This window comes from Dipodomys merriami, unplaced genomic scaffold (genome assembly GCF_024711535.1).
Source record: "Dipodomys merriami isolate MVZ:Mamm:240054 unplaced genomic scaffold, mDipMer1.0.p SCAF_348, whole genome shotgun sequence".
Classification (NCBI taxonomy): Eukaryota; Metazoa; Chordata; class Mammalia; order Rodentia; family Heteromyidae; genus Dipodomys; species Dipodomys merriami.
In genome coordinates, this window is record NW_027205026.1 from 810,538 (window position 1) to 825,498 (window position 14,961).

The 14,961-nt window shown below is 63.8% G+C and overlaps 1 protein-coding gene across 5 annotated transcripts in view; it reads left to right on the top strand.

The window, feature by feature from the left end:
* Positions 1 to 14,961, top strand: part of Cbfa2t3 (CBFA2/RUNX1 partner transcriptional co-repressor 3) — a 68,287-nt gene that overhangs the window by 21,018 nt on the left and 32,308 nt on the right. Inside the window, exon 1 of one of the 5 annotated variants that reach the window (XM_069987852.1) lies at positions 446 to 517. The exons of the other annotated variants lie outside the window; for them this stretch is intronic. The gene's annotated coding sequence lies outside the window, so the exon portion shown is untranslated. Of the gene's footprint in view, positions 1 to 445; positions 518 to 14,961 lie in introns of those variants that run through there. 5 annotated transcript variants of the gene reach the window in all.

The following is a 14,961-nucleotide window of genomic DNA, read 5'->3' on the forward strand; positions in this document are numbered from 1 at the left end:
TGCGCGCCCCGCCCGCCCGGGCCGCCACCGCGCGGGAGGCGGCGCCGCCGGGGGCCTCCGCGCCCACAGCGCCGCCCGCGCCCGCGCCTCGGTGCGCCCGCCGCGGCCGCCCGCGCCCCTCGCCTCCCGCCCCCCGCCTCCGCCCCGCCGCGGCCGGCGCCCCGGGGCGGAGCGCGCGGTGGGCGCGGGGCGGGAGGCAGGTGGCGCAGCCGCGGCGGCGGCGGCGGGGCGCGGGAGGCGGGGCCGGGGCGCGCGGCGGGGCGGGGGCCGCGGGGCCCCGTGAGGCGCGCGGCCAGCGCGGCGGCGCAGCCACGGGCGCGCGGCGGACCCGGCGCGGCCGCGGAGGCCGAGACCGCCCGGGCGGCGAGCGCGCTTTGTTCCCGCGCGGGCGGCCGAGCGCCCCGGCGTGGCCCAGGCGGCCGCCCCGCCGCGCGCCCGAGCGCCGGAGCGGGGAGCCGGGCCGCGCCGGAGCCGCCGCCGGACCCCGGATCCTCGGACCCCCCCGGACCTCCGGACCGTAAGTGCCGCTCGGAGCGCGCGCCCGCGCCCCACTTTGCAAAGTTGGCGCTCGGACCCGGGGCCGCCCGAGGTGGGCGGAGGCGACCCGCGCCGGGGTGGGCGGACTTGAGGCGGGCGCCGTGCGGCGCGGGGCCCCGGGTCCCCCGCGCCCGGCTTCCGGACAAAGGCCGGCGCCCGGCCGGGGTGGAGAGGGCGCCCGCGCCCCGGCGGGTCCTCGGAGCGGCCGTCCCGGCGGGGCGCCCGGCGGCCGGGCATCTCGGGGCCCCGGGCCGCCCCTCCCGCCTGGGCTTCGATCCCCCCCCCCCCCCCGCCTCTGGGAACCGTCCGTCGGCGGCCGAGCCGGGCTGTGCAGCAGCCCGGAGGGAGGTGCGGGCGAGCGCAGGGACAGATGGCTGGAAACTCGGCCCGGTCGGGCTGACGAAGGCGGGGCGGAAGGCGGACGGGCTGGTGACGCGGCTCCGAGCCGCCGGGCGCGCACGGGGCCTGGACTTGGTGTGCGCCGGGCGCGGGGGGCGCCGGGGGGCGCGGGGGGCGCGGGGGGCGCGGGGGGCGCGGGGGGCGCCGGGGGGCGCGGGGGGCGCCGGGGGCGCGGGGGGCGCGGGGGGCGCGGGGGGCGCCGGGGGGCGCGGGGGGCGCCGGGGGCGCGGGGGGCGCGGGGGGCGCGGGGGGCGCGGGGGGCGCCGGGGGGCGCGGGGGGCGCGGGGGGCGCGGGGGGCGCCGGGGGGCGCGGGGGGCGCGGGGGGCGCCGGGGGGCGCGGGGGGCGCCGGGGGCGCGGGGGGCGCCGGGGGGCGCCGGGGGCGCGGGGGGCGCGGGGGGCGCGGGGGGCCGGGGCCCGCCCGGCTGCCCGGGGCCCAGAGAGAAAACACAGCGCCTTCGAAACCCGACCGGTCCTGGCCCCCGTTTATGGAGTTGATGGAGTGACGGGAAGCCCCGTCCTGCCACCCCGTGTCCTCTCCGGGCTCGCAGACAGGAGGTTCCCGGGGCCGGGGCGCTGCCCCCCGGGGGCGGCCGGCACCCGGGCCGTCTGCCTGCGGGAGGAGGGGGCGGGAAGCCGGGGGGGGGGCGGCGGCACCGGGAGGGAGGCGGGGCGCGCACCGAGGCGCCGCCACCCCGCGGGAAACTTGTCGGCTGCGGCTGGAGGCGCTCCTGCCGGCCGGTGGCTCTGCTCCGGGCGCCACCTGCGGAGCCCGGCCGGGCGGCCACGCTGGTGCTTTCAGAGGGAAACGCAGAGAAAGAAGAAAGGCTGCGAGCAGGAGGAACAGATGTGGCGCTCGCTGCTCCCCGAGAGCCAGACAGACCCGGGAGGGAGGGCGTCGCATTAAGACCAATTTGCGGGCAGAATCTGCCTCTCACAGGAGGGCTGGGATCTGTGCCGTCACGTGACTGCTACCTGGCACCGCAGCTGTTATTCCCACACGGGAAGCAGGGCCGCGTCCCGGACCCCTGGGGCCGCTGTGGGCCTCGGGTCCTGAGCCCTTCCTCTGTCCCTGGCTGTCCGCATACATGAGTTACCACCTCCGGGAAAGTCTCTGATTTGGCTCCACATAGTTCCATTTCTGCATGACTGGAAGAAATTAATTTTCCTTCCTACAAAAGGATCCGGAGCCGCTGGCAGGTCAGGTCACTGCTCTGCGTGAACCAAGTGGGCTGCCACAGCCAGGACCCGCTCCGCCGGGAGGGTAAAGCCGGTGACGCATTTCCCGCCACCTTCTGGAATTGTCTTTGGGGCTTCCAACCGGTCCCCCCCACCCGCTGCACCCTAAGCAGGATGAGTTGGGGGGTGGGGTTCTGATTCATCCTCAGACTCCTACGCTCCAGGGTGGCAGGATGATGGTTGAATTCAATTGATCTGAATTTCCTCCCCAGACAGGGGGTGAGAACCACCCTCAGTGTGTGTGGATGCACGCGCGCGCACACACACACACACACACACACGTGCTCAGCGCATGGAGAGGGGAGTGCTGTAGGCACGGAGTTGTGAGGGCTAGGGAGGGACGGGCGTTTCCGCTCAGCTGGCCTGGCCCTTTGCTTCTCCTGCTATTGTGGCTGTGCTCTGAGCCTGCCTGTTCCACTCGCTCAGAACCCTCTTGAACAGGGGCTGCCACGGTCATCTGCATGCTCCCTGTCCTGACCAGTCCCCAGGGTCATCTGCAAAGGAGCTGGAGGGTTCCCTGTGTCCGACACTCAGAGAACCACAGGGGTGAGTGTCCAGTAGATGCACCCTCCCACTGACGGTGCCTGGTGTGGTCTTTGTGGCGGGGTGGCCCGGGGCCGCACGCTGGACCGCAGGGCAGGGCCCCGGAGATGCCTGGCCACCGGGCACCCCGCCGGGACCGCCGCTCGGCGGACCTGAGTGCAGCTGAAGTTCTGCAGGGGACCAAGGTTAGTGCTGCCCACGTGGACGTCCTCCCTCAGCTGTCACCAGCCCTGAGCCCACCTGGTCAGGGGCAGTCGGCAGGCCCCACTCTTTTCCTGTCTGCTCCGGCAGGCTCCAGGCCGCCGTCCCGGCCGTCCCCTGCCCCCATGCTGGGGAGGGGATTGTTAAGACCCTTCAGGAAGGTGGGGGCCGTGGCTTGGCCCTGTAATCTTAGTTGTGTAGAAGGCTGAGCCTGGAAGGCTCAGGTGCAAGGCCGGTCTGGGAAGGACAGCTGACAGGATCCCTTCTCAGCCATGGCTAGGCGCAGTGTGCACAGCTGCTTCAGGTCCGGGGGATCCGTTTCATGCCAGCCAGGCAGAAAATCCTGGAGGACCCCCATTTCCATGGGACAAGATGAATATGTGGCGCATGCCTGTCATTTCATCTACACTGGAAAACAGAAAATAGGAAGATTGGCCGGGCTGCAGGTGGCTCACGCCTGTAATCTTAGCTACTCAGGAAACTGAGATCTGAAGATCATGGTTCAAAGCCAGCCCAGGCAGGAAAGTCTGTGAGACTCTTATCTCCAATTAACCACCAAAAAACTGGAAGTGGTGCCGTGGCTCAAAGTGGAAGAGCACTTGCCTTGAGCAAAATTGCTCAGGGACAATGCCCAGGCCCTGAGTTACAACCCATGACTGACAAGAAAGAAAAGAAGATGGAAGTTGTGTTGCACACCCAGGCAGGCAGTGAGACCCTATCTCAGAAGTAAGTGGTGCAAAAGGTGCTGGTGATATGGCTCAGTGGTAGAGAGCATCTGCTTAGCAATCATAAGGCCCTGAGTTCAAACCTCAGTAACACACACGTGTTTAAGCCACTGGGATCCTGAAACAACCTTGTCTTGGCTATTTGAGCAGACAGTGTCCATTCTTGGTAGAGTCTGAGTCCAGTCTGTGGGTGGTGTCATCTAGACCCTGTGGCTGCCATTTTGCTCAGTGAAGCGGGCCCAGGAGTGTTTGCCATCCATCCTTCCATCCCTGAGCCAATATTGATTGAACACCTACTCAATGCTACGCAGGGGGTCAAATAATAACAGTCCAGGGGGGTCATACTCACGCAGGGTCCCTGGGCCTAGACAGGCCCCGAGCCTGTATGCCTGTCTCAGTCTTGTGGTAGCTGCAGCACTGCCCTGCTGCCACTTCCCACACTCGGGTCCATGGCTTGAAGTGTTTACAGTAGCTCTGTATGCACCAGAGGCCAGACAGCCGCATAATTTCCCATAGAGGCACGGCTGAGCAAATCCCAAACATGCCCACACTGGGCACACCCGGTGTCCATCTGAGGAAAGGACTGACAGAGCATCAGAGTGTCCATCTGAGGAGAGGACTGTGACAGAGCATCAGAGTGTCCATCTGAGGAGAGGATGGTGACAGGGAACATCAGAGTGTCCATCTGAGGAGAGGATGGTGACAGGACATCAGAGTGTCCATCTGAGGAGAGGATGGTGACAGAGCATCAGAGTGTCCATCTGAGGAGAGGACTGTGACAGAGCATCAGAGTGTCCATCTGAGGAGAGGATGGTGACAGGACATCAGAGTGTCCATCTGAGGAGAGGATGGTGACAGAGCATCAGAGTGTCCATCTGAGGAGAGGATGGTGACAGGACATCAGAGTGTCCATCTGAGGAGAGGACTGACAGAGCATCAGAGTGTCCATCTGAGGAGAGGACTGTGACAGGACATCAGAGTGTCCATCTGAGGAGAGGATGGTGACAGGACATCAGAGTGTCCATCTGAGGAGAGGATGGTGACAGGGCATCAGAGTGTCCATCTGAGGAGACGATGGTGACAGGGCATCAGAGTGTCCATCTGAGGAGAGGACTGACAGAGCATCAGAGTGTCCATCTGAGGAGAGGATGGTGACAGGACATCAGAGTGTCCATCTGAGGAGAGGATGGTGACAGAGCATCAGAGTGTCCATCTGAGGAGAGGATGGTGACAGGGAACATCAGAGTGTCCATCTGAGGAGAGGATGGTGACAGAGCATCAGAGTGTCCATCTGAGGAGAGGATGGTGACAGAGCATCAGAGTGTCCATCTGAGGAGAGGATGGTGACAGCATCAGAGTGTCCATCTGAGGAGAGGACTGTGACAGAGCATCAGAGTGTCCATCTGAGGAGAGGATGGTGACAGAACATCAGAGTGTCCATCTGAGGAGAGGATGGTGACAGAGCATCAGAGTGTCCATCTGAGGAGAGGATGGTGACAGGGCATCAGAGTGTCCATCTGAGGAGAGGATAGTGACAGGACATCAGAGTGTCCATCTGAGGAGAGGACTGACAGAGCATCAGAGTGTCCATCTGAGGAGAGGATGGTGACAGAGCATCAGAGTGTCCATCTGAGGAGAGGATGGTGACAGGGAACATCAGAGTGTCCATCTGAGGAGAGGATGGTGACAGGACATCAGAGTGTCCATCTGAGGAGAGGATGGTGACAGAGCATCAGAGTGTCCATCTGAGGAGAGGATGGTGACAGAGCATCAGAGTGTCCATCTGAGGAGAGGACTGTGACAGAGCATCAGAGTGTCCATCTGAGGAGAGGATGGTGACAGGGAACATCAGAGTGTCCATCTGAGGAGAGGATGGTGACAGGACATCAGAGTGTCCATCTGAAGAGAGGATGGTGACAGAGCATCAGAGTGTCCATCTGAGGAGAGGATGGTGACAGGACATCAGAGTGTCCATCTGAGGAGAGGACTGACAGAGCATCAGAGTGTCCATCTGAGGAGAGGATGGTGACAGGACATCAGAGTGTCCATCTGAGGAGAGGATGGTGACAGAGCATCAGAGTGTCCATCTGAGGAGAGGACTGACAGAGCATCAGAGTGTCCATCTGAGGAGAGGATGGTGACAGGGAACATCAGAGGATCCATCTGAGGAGAGGATGGTGACAGAGCATCAGAGGATCCAGAAGGGCCAGGGTCCTTCCCACAGGAGTATTTGTGAGCTGCTATGCTGGATGGACCCCACAACTGCTGGGCTGAGCGAGGAAACCTCACTGCTTCTGGGGCTCCCCAGGCATGGACCCCTACTCAGGGTCCACGTGGCTGGGGGCAAAGGGCAGGGCTGCGTTCCGAGGGCCGGCCCCTCACCCAGAGCGCAGATGCCCTGCTGGTAGGGCCTGGGTCTGTCGGGGAGCCCTGCTGTGGAGGCGGTGCAGGGCCTCCTGGGAGAGCGGGCAGAGCCCCGGAGCGTGGGTGGACCCTGGGATCCTGGTTGCCTGTTCTGACGGGCAGCCGACCTGGCTGGTGAGCCCCAGCTGCAGGCTGGACAGGGGCCTGCCCGGGTCAGCTTGGGCTGTGCACACAGCGCAGTTCTCAAGGCAGTAAGACAGAGGTTTGGCCTTCCAAGTCCGGTAATTGCAGGCCCTCATGGCAGGCCTGGCGTCACAGAGAAGGGAGCCAGAGATGACCCCGGATGTGTCAGGAAGCGGGCTCTGCGGGCCAAGGGGCAGGGGCCCGGCCCGGGGTTCTCCCGCAGGCCCCGGCCTCCCTCCTCGCCTCAGCCCCACCCCCCAACTGGCTCCTGGCCCCACACGTCTGGGTTTGTCCTTAGGAGGACCTGGGGTGCACAGAGCCACTCAGACAGCCCCCAGGCCGCAGCCAGGACGTGGCAGGTATTTACTCAGGCAAGGAATGGCCTGAGGAGAGGCCCAGATGGGAGATAGGCCCAGACGCTCCTGGGGTAGGTCAGGGGCACCCCCACACCCGCTTCCCCAATGGCACTGGGTGACAGGTGGTACTCAGGAGGCCTCACCCCGGTCTGACTCTGGAGCATGCGGAGAGTTCGGGTGAAGCCAGCTGGCAGAGGAAGTTGCTCTGTCCGGGAGGGTCCCCTCTCCCAGTTGTGGAGTAGGGTGTCAGAGGCTAGCCCCTGCCCGGCTCCGGAGCCCCTCCCCGTCTCTCTGAGGAGAGTCGGGAAGCGCAGGGCTGGCACTCTGGCCTCCGAGCCCCTTCCTCACTCCTGGTTCACGGGCAAAATGCAGGCTCAAGGGCATCTCAAGGGCACCCACCTCTTCAGGTTGTGGTGAGGTGCGTCGACACCAGTGTGGGCGTGGCTGTCACCTGCCCCCTCGGTGACACCTGGTGGCATGGCAGGTCTGTCAGGTGGGTGGACCCACACTCTCCTTTCTTCTTCCCATTGACCCCACCAGAAGCTTGATGTCTGTGCTCAGGGGTGTGGCTTCGTTCCCCAGTGCAGCCCAGCCCCGTCACCCCGTGGCCTGTCTCCTGCCAGGAATGGCCAGCGAGCTGGGAGTTCCACCTAGGGCAGAGCACACGGTGAGCCTGAGTGCCCTATCCCAGGGGGCTCTGAGGCGGGGGCCCGGGCCATTGGCCGAGGCAGAATCCTCCAGGGAGGTACCGCTGGCTTCCGAGCCACAGCAGGGCCCCGGCGGCCGGCCCAGGCCCCAGCCGCTGCCTCTTCCCCTGAGCAGGGAAAGCATGGAGTCTGAGCGTGGCTCTGCGAGAGGGGACGGGGCACTTGGGGCTGGACTCTTTGCAGGCTGGTGTTTGGAGTGGCACAGGCAGGCCCTGGCAGAGCTGCTCTGGTTCTGCTGGACAGCAGGCAGAGAAGAGAGGTCTGTGCCTGCACGGAGCAGACATGCACTGGTATTTCTGTGTCTACCAACCAGGTGCTGGGCCTCAGGCAAACCGGCATGGCACCAGCTCTGCCGCACTTACCTGGAGTGCAGAGCGGGTGCTGGCCGCGGGCCTTCCCTTTCCTGAGACCCCTGTGTCTTGTCCCCTGCCCGCTCTCTGAGCTGAGTGTCTTCATCCTAGGAGGTGGGGTAGGCCAGCGGGGTTGGGAGTCTGGTGCTGGGCTCAAGGCAGGGGCTCGGGGGCCTCCAGGGCCTCCACGCCTGTGGGCATTCTAGTGTTCTCCGTGGGCCCTGGCTGCTCTCGGGCTCTCTCTGCTCTGAGCAGTGGGTCCTCCCATTAGCCGTTTGCCTCACTGAGCCCCGGGTGGGGGTGGAGCCGGCGTGACTACCCACGTCCCACACTGCGTGCCGTCCACACTGAGGGAATGGGAGGCCAGCAAAATTAACTTTACAATGTATTTTATTTAAGCCAGTATTTATGCAAAAGTGACCATTTTCAGCCAGGGGCCAGTGGCTCACCCCTATACGTGTAACTACTCAGGAAGCCGATATCTGAGGATCGCGGTTTGAAGCCAGCCCAGTCAGGAAAGTTCCTAAGGCTATCTCTAAATGACCACCAAAAAGACAGAAGTGATGCTGTGGCTCAAGTGGTAGCGCTCCAGCCTTGAGCAAAGAGGCTTGGAAACAGTGTGCAGGCCAGGAGGGCCGTGGGCTCCATCCTGAGCCCCGAGACCGGCCGGGTCCCTCCGCCACACTGAGGAGGGCCTGTGCCCTGAGATCTTTGTGGGCAGGCGGGGGTCATGTGTCCAGACCCAGCACCCGGAGCAGGGATGAATGGTATTCCACTGTGTGGATGGACAGATGACCTTTTTTTTTGGTTGGTCATGGGTCTTGAACTCTGGGCCTGGGTGCTGTCCCTGCGCTCTTCAGTTCAAGGCGAGCGCTCTACCACTTGAGCCACAGCGCCACTTCTGACCGGCGGCCTTTTGTGGGTTGGTAGTCTGCTGGGTCTAGACGCTGGATGTCTCCACCTCTGACCTCTGTGAGTCGTGCTGGGAGAGGATGCCGTGTGGATTTGGGTGGGTGTGTCTTCATTGCTCTGGGGCAGGTTCCTAGAAGGGGACTTTCTGGGTCTCATGATCACTGGTTTGGTCCCAGGCTCGGACTGCCCCGTGACCCCTTCCACAGGTGGTGAGTGTGGCCCCAGCACCCCGCGGGCTGAGCGCCAGCTGCCAGGGCCCAGGGAGGTTGTTTGGACAGCAGCCCTGTCAGCCTGCAAGCTGTCGCTGTATTTGATTCCACAGGCGTCACAGATCTCCCAGCCCCGCTTGCTGGCCCTCCTGGCTTGAGCTGGATTTGGTACTCAGCCTCCCTGCCCCCGCCCCCGCCCCTGCCCTCACCAGGTCTGTTTTACCTGGGCAGCCAGAAGGGTCACTTCAAGGCTGGTCTCTTTCCTCCCAGAGGGGGCTGAGCTGTGGCTCCTGGGGCCGTGGGGCCCCTCACACCACCCGGTGTTCTCTGCGCTGCCCCCCCTGCTCTCTGCTCGCTTGGGGCCTTTGCGATGCTGCTTCTGCCACCCGGAACGCTCTCTCATACTGTGTGCATGGCCCTACCGTTCTCTCCTGCAGATCTTGCCCAAACACCATGTCCTGACCCCTGCTCGCCCGCCCGCCCGCCCGCCCTACGCTCCACAGCCCTGCTCCCCTGCACTGGGTGGTCTCCTGCGGTGTTAGTGCCATCTCCCCTCCTGCTGTCTCTGTAAAGGCCGGCCCGCCCGCTTGTCCGCAGGGGCTGCATCTGGCTGCAGGTCGGGTGGTCTTCGCTGTGGACTTTGGGATGTCCTGTTGCTGCCGGGGGAGGGGGGGAGGTCGCAGCCTGGAATCTGCCACCTGCCGACCTCCACACAATCCGTCGGTCCCCACGTCTGCTTCCCGCCTAGTGTGACCCCGCGTGTCTCCCAAAGGGACGTCCTCGGAGGCAGCGTGGGCCTGCCCTGGGCCATGTCTCCAACCTAGAATCGCTCCCTTCCAGAAACCACCCTAGAAAAGAAACTCCTTCGCCCTGTCCCTCCCCAGCTCCTGCGGCCTGCCCCGGGGGTATGGTCTCAGCCTCAGCTCCGCGGGGAGAAGACACTGGGGCCTCTGCCCTCCCCACCCTGAGAATCCGGCAGCTGGCGCAGCGGCCGCTCTGGACTCTGGGATACAGCACGGCCCGGTTCCTCCATGTGGGGGTTCCCCTGTATGTGGGGGTTCCCCCGGGGGTTCCCGGATGGCACAGAACTTGCTGGAACCCTGGCGGGAGGCTCTTTCCTCCAGAGCCACAGCAGCTCTGTATCCTGGCCTCCGTTTCTCCAGCTCTGAGCAGGAGGCTCTTCCGTAGTCCCCACTTTCCCTCCAGGAAGGAGGGGCCCTTCCCAGAGGCGGGAGGGCCTCCTCCCGCTGTTGTGACTGTGCAAGCCTCACCGCACCCTCCTGGGGCTCGGGACCGTTTGGCGGAATGAGTCAGATCGCCCGGAGGGCCCCCCTGGCGCAGGCTGCGCTGCGTCTCCCCAGAGCAGCTGCCGCCCCAGCTGCAGCAGCACCGGCGCCCGGCCCATCTGCCCGTCTGGCTCCTTCCCAGGACCGGGCCGGGGACGGGAGAGGGCTGCAGGTGGGCAGGAAACGCGCGCTCCGCCTGCCCCAGTGCTACTGCACCTCGCCAGGACCGTGGGACGGGCCGCGTGGCGTCCCAGGCTGAGAGGCGCCTGGGCTGGGGCAGCTGCGGGCCTGGCACGGCCGCCATGTCCTCGGCCCTCCTTTCTTCCGGGATCGTGCCCCTCACCCGCACGTATAGCGTCTGTGGCCTGGAGGAGGCAGGATTCGGCCGGGACCGGCACTCACCTTGGCTGTCTCATCCAGCCTGGCTGCAGGTGGCTCCTGTGCATCTGTGGGGCTGGGCTGTCCCCGAGTGTGCCCCGGCACGCCACCTGAGCCTCCTCCAGCCTTGAGGAGCCATGGCTGCCCCAGTGCCCTCTGAGGGCCGGCCCCAGCATCAGGCCGAGCACGGAACCCGTCACCTGGCCTGTCACTCTGCTCCAGGCCCGCCCCTGCCCCTGCCCCCTAGGGGACCCTGTCCTAAGGTCATCCTGACCTCTGGCCCCAACCTCACCTTGACCCACCTTCCTTGGCTCTAGACCCAGCTCCTCGGTTTGGGCAGCACTTTGTCGAAACCATCCTGGCTGAGGTGCTGGGGAGGAGGTGGTGCTGCTCAGGTCCTTGCTGCCCACCGGAGCCATGGGGCCAGGGTCTGCACAGGGCTTCCAACAACCACGGCTGTCACCACCAGCACGGCATACCAGCGTGTCCGTCACGCGGGGGGGGCGGGGGGGAGCTCCGAGAGGTGGATCTTCACCCAAGGTTGCCAGCACTTAGGTGCAGTGCTGTGACTGTGCGGAAGACAGGACCTCAGGTGTGGCCCACCTAGCTCTGTGCCCACCAGAGGGTCTGCCAGGTCCTCTCACCGTAACAACGTATGATTCAAATCCTGGCCCTGACTCTGGGCCTGGGATCACTGTGCATGTATGTGTTTAGTACTCAGTACCGGTGTCTGCTCTGCGCATAGGTGCTTAGTGCTCAGTATGGTGTCTGTCCTGCACATAGGTGCTTAGTGCTCAGTATGGTGTCTGTCCTACACATAGGTGCTTAGTGCTCAGTATGGTGTCTGTCCTACACATAGGTGCTTAGTGCTCAGTATGGTGTCTGTCCTGCACATAGGTGCTTAGTGCTCAGTACCGGTGTCTGCCCTGTGTGTAGGTGCTTAGTACCCAGTACTGGTGTCTAGAGCGCCATAGGCCCTGTCGGGCCACGCCATCCCACTATCCCTGGAAGCAACCACGGCAGGATGGTGGGGGAGGAGCCAGGCCTCGGTCTGTGAGGGGTGAGTGAGGCACGCTTGGCCCCCGGGCCGCTGTCCCAGCCGCACGGGGAGGCACAGACCTGGGCTGCAGGGGCCTGGCCCAGACCCCCACCCGGGGGAGCTGCCGGGTGGGGAAATCCCGGCTGGCGGGCCGCCACCACCTCCCTGCCACCCCATCCAGCAGACGGAGGAGGGGCAGGGCGCTGGGAGCCCCGCTCCACACCATCCTGGCGCTGCCTGCGTGTAATTAACAGAGTAATTAAAAACAGGATGAGTTAATTGGTATTCATTTATGTGGCAGATGTTTTTAATTGAGGCAGGAAACAATTTACCTGTTTACATAAACAATGGCAAAGGCAGCCTTGTAAAACACATTTAAAAAAAAAAATAGATTTTCCTCCCCTTGCCTAAAGAGAAGAATGGAAAGGGCTTGGTCTCCCTGCCTCTTCCAGAAAAGGCAACATGGCGGAGAGCAGCCCCCCCACCAGGAAGCATCTGTCTGCAGGGTTCCCTTCCAGGCGAGGCCGCTTCCTTCCATTCAGAGAAAGGGTGTGCATGTTCCCAGCCCGGCCTGGAGGACGCCTCCTCACGTGCCTGCCTTTCCCGGGGATGAAGGCGGCCAGGCCAGGGGCCCGGCCAGGAGCGGCCGGTGGGAAGGGTGCTCCCAGCCTGGCCCAGCCCAGCCCAGCCCAGCCCAGCCCAGCCCAGCAGGTGGCTCCCCCCCAGCATTTGTCTCATGCTGTCTCAGGACAGGTCAAAGCGAAGGGAAACCTACCACGCAGGCCTCCCACGTTTCCAGGACTCGGTCCCACACTGGTGCACAGCACAGGCCAGGAATGTTCGGCCGCGGGCCAGGTGGGCCCTCAGCACTGCAGGGCAGCCTCTGGGGGGGGCATCGGAGCTGGGGGTCCTCCGCAGAACGAGGGGAGGAGCCTGTGCAGAGTGCCCTGGAAAGCCCGCGCTCCGCAGGCTGGACTCCCAGCTAGCAGCTTCACAGTGCGGCCCTCCCCTCCTTCGCTGTTCCCACGGTAACCCTGGAGGGAGGGAGTCGAGCGCTGTCCGTGGGTCTGCTGGGACGCCCCCCACCCCACCCCGTTGCACCCGACGGGCGAACGGCCTTGCCCAGCAGCTTGGCGTGCAGGCACTTGGGCAGGATTTTATCTACACAAACCGGGCCCACGCAGCTCCAGGGTTGGGCCGCTGTCCCTTGAACCTTTGGCTCTGGAGTGTTGAAGGAGTTGGCTCTGTCTGGCAGGGGCCACGGCCAGGGCCAGGCTGCTGGGCTCGCTCACTCAGGCTCCTCGCCTGCAAAGCCGGTCAGTAAAGGTGCCAGGCAGGTGACGTGTTTGAAATGGTCTTCGCCCCACCACCAGGGACCTGAGGCTCTTGTAACATCTGCCTGGGAGAGCCTGGGCTTGTCCAGGTGGGACAGTTCCCTGAGGAGGAGGATAGAATGTTCCGGAACCCATCAAGGAAGACCCCAAGCTCAGGATGGTGGCAGTGTGTGGTCAGAGTCCCTCTGTGGGTGAGGTGAGGCTCCCCCACTTCAGGCCTCCCCGGAGGGCTAAAGTCGGAGACCACACACAGCCATAGGGTTTGAAGGTCAGCAGGCCTCCATGCTGGGGACGAGCCTGTGGGCCTTGGATCACAAGTTCGCATGGTAGCTGAGGGAACTCGGGGGGGACACAGAGGGGGGAGGCGAGCATCGTCCCTTGGTACAGGTGGAGAACCCGCACCAGAAGAGAACGTGAGTCTCAGGCCCCCAGGATGGGGTGTACCTGTGTGCACCTGTGTGCTCTCGGTGTGTCATGGATGTCCCGTGCGTGTCACGTGTGCTCTCGGTGTGGCGTGTGGTGCGTGTTTTGCTGACATTGCAGGAGTTCGCTCAAACATCCTCAGTGTTGACTGGGTCCCTGCCTCCAGGGGTGTGGCGTTATTTTAAATGTTGGCATCGTTCCTCCGGGGCCTCAAGGTGATGTGCAGCCATTTGCACTTTATAAACAGCTAAAAGCACTGAGCCTCGGTGGAGCCCGGGTAGCACCTGGCTGCCCGTGGAGCCTCGGTGGAGCCCCGGGTAGCACCTGGCTGCCCGTGGAGCCTCGGTGGAGCCCCGGGTAGTACCTGGCTGCCCGTGGAGCCTCGGTGGAGCCCCGGGTAGCACCTGGCTGCCCGTGGAGCCTCGGTGGAGCCCCGGGTAGCACCTGGCTGCCCGTGGAGCCTCGGTGGAGCCCCGGGTAGCACCTGGCTGCCCATGGAGCACAGTTGGCTGCCAGGCCTGTCTGGGCCTCCCCGCCCCAGCCTCATCTTGGTTCTGTCTGGGGCTGTCCAGGCTGTGTCGTCCGTGCCAGGCTGGCCCTTTGCCCGGTGGGGCCAAGGCCTCTCTCAGGGCGGGGCAGTGGGGCGGGGATGCCTGGGGCTCCTTCCATCTGCTTTATTTTTTAAATTTTTCGATAATGAATCTGTTTACTGACCGTGGGGCCATTTGTTGTTACCGTCTAGACGTCTGCCTACTGCCCGAGCAGGGCCCTGAGCAGCGCGCGCTCACTCCCAGGCCGCAAGCTGAGCACTGCCAGCGAGTGGCTCGCACTGTAAAACACTGGGAGGAAGTGGAGAGAGTGGCAGAGGAAGAGCAGGGGAAGGAGCCCCCTGTGGCCAGTGCACAGGCCGCACCCTTCCTGTGGCCAGTGCACAGGCCGCACCCTTCCTGTGGCCAGTCCACAGATCACACCCTTCCCACTCTGGAGGAGACACGTAAGGACGGCACACCCAGTGTGCACACAAAGGACCCCCTGCACGCACATCTGTGCGCATGCACACACTCACAAGGCACGTAGTGCACGTAAACCTCACATGTGCATACATGTGCACACACTAACAGTGCAAGCACACATCAAGGTGCATGTGTGAACACACGCACATGCATGAGCCAGGGTGAACTCCAGCAGGTACACATGTGGGCTCCTGTACCTGTGTGTGCATATATCCACTCGTGCACACATGTGGAACTCAAACGTGAACACATGCGGTCATGCACATGCACATCCGTGATATGCACACTCATGCGGACATGTTCACTCCTCTGTATGCACACGTGTGCACACCCCTACACTCATGCACACACTTGTAATACATTCACACATGAATGCACATGCCCAGTGCACACTATCAGAGTGCTAATAATGTCCTCATGCACACTCACACGCACACACTTGTACAGACGGTACATTTGCACACACATGTACATGTACATGCACACTCTCCTCCCTGCTGCCTGAGCCTCTGTTCCATCTGCTCACCATCCTCCCATCTCCCCACCCGTCCTCTCATTCATCCACCCAGGCAACCATTCATTCATCTACCCACCCATCTATCACCCACCCTTCCGCACCCTCACCCACCCACGCCCACTCTCCGCCTACCTGGGTTTCCCCGCCATTCACCGTCGCTGTCACTCATGCTCAGCAAGCTGTGCCGCTCTGCAGATGGTGGCTTCCTAGCGCCCTGGTGCGTGGGGGTGGGGGATGGAAGGGACCA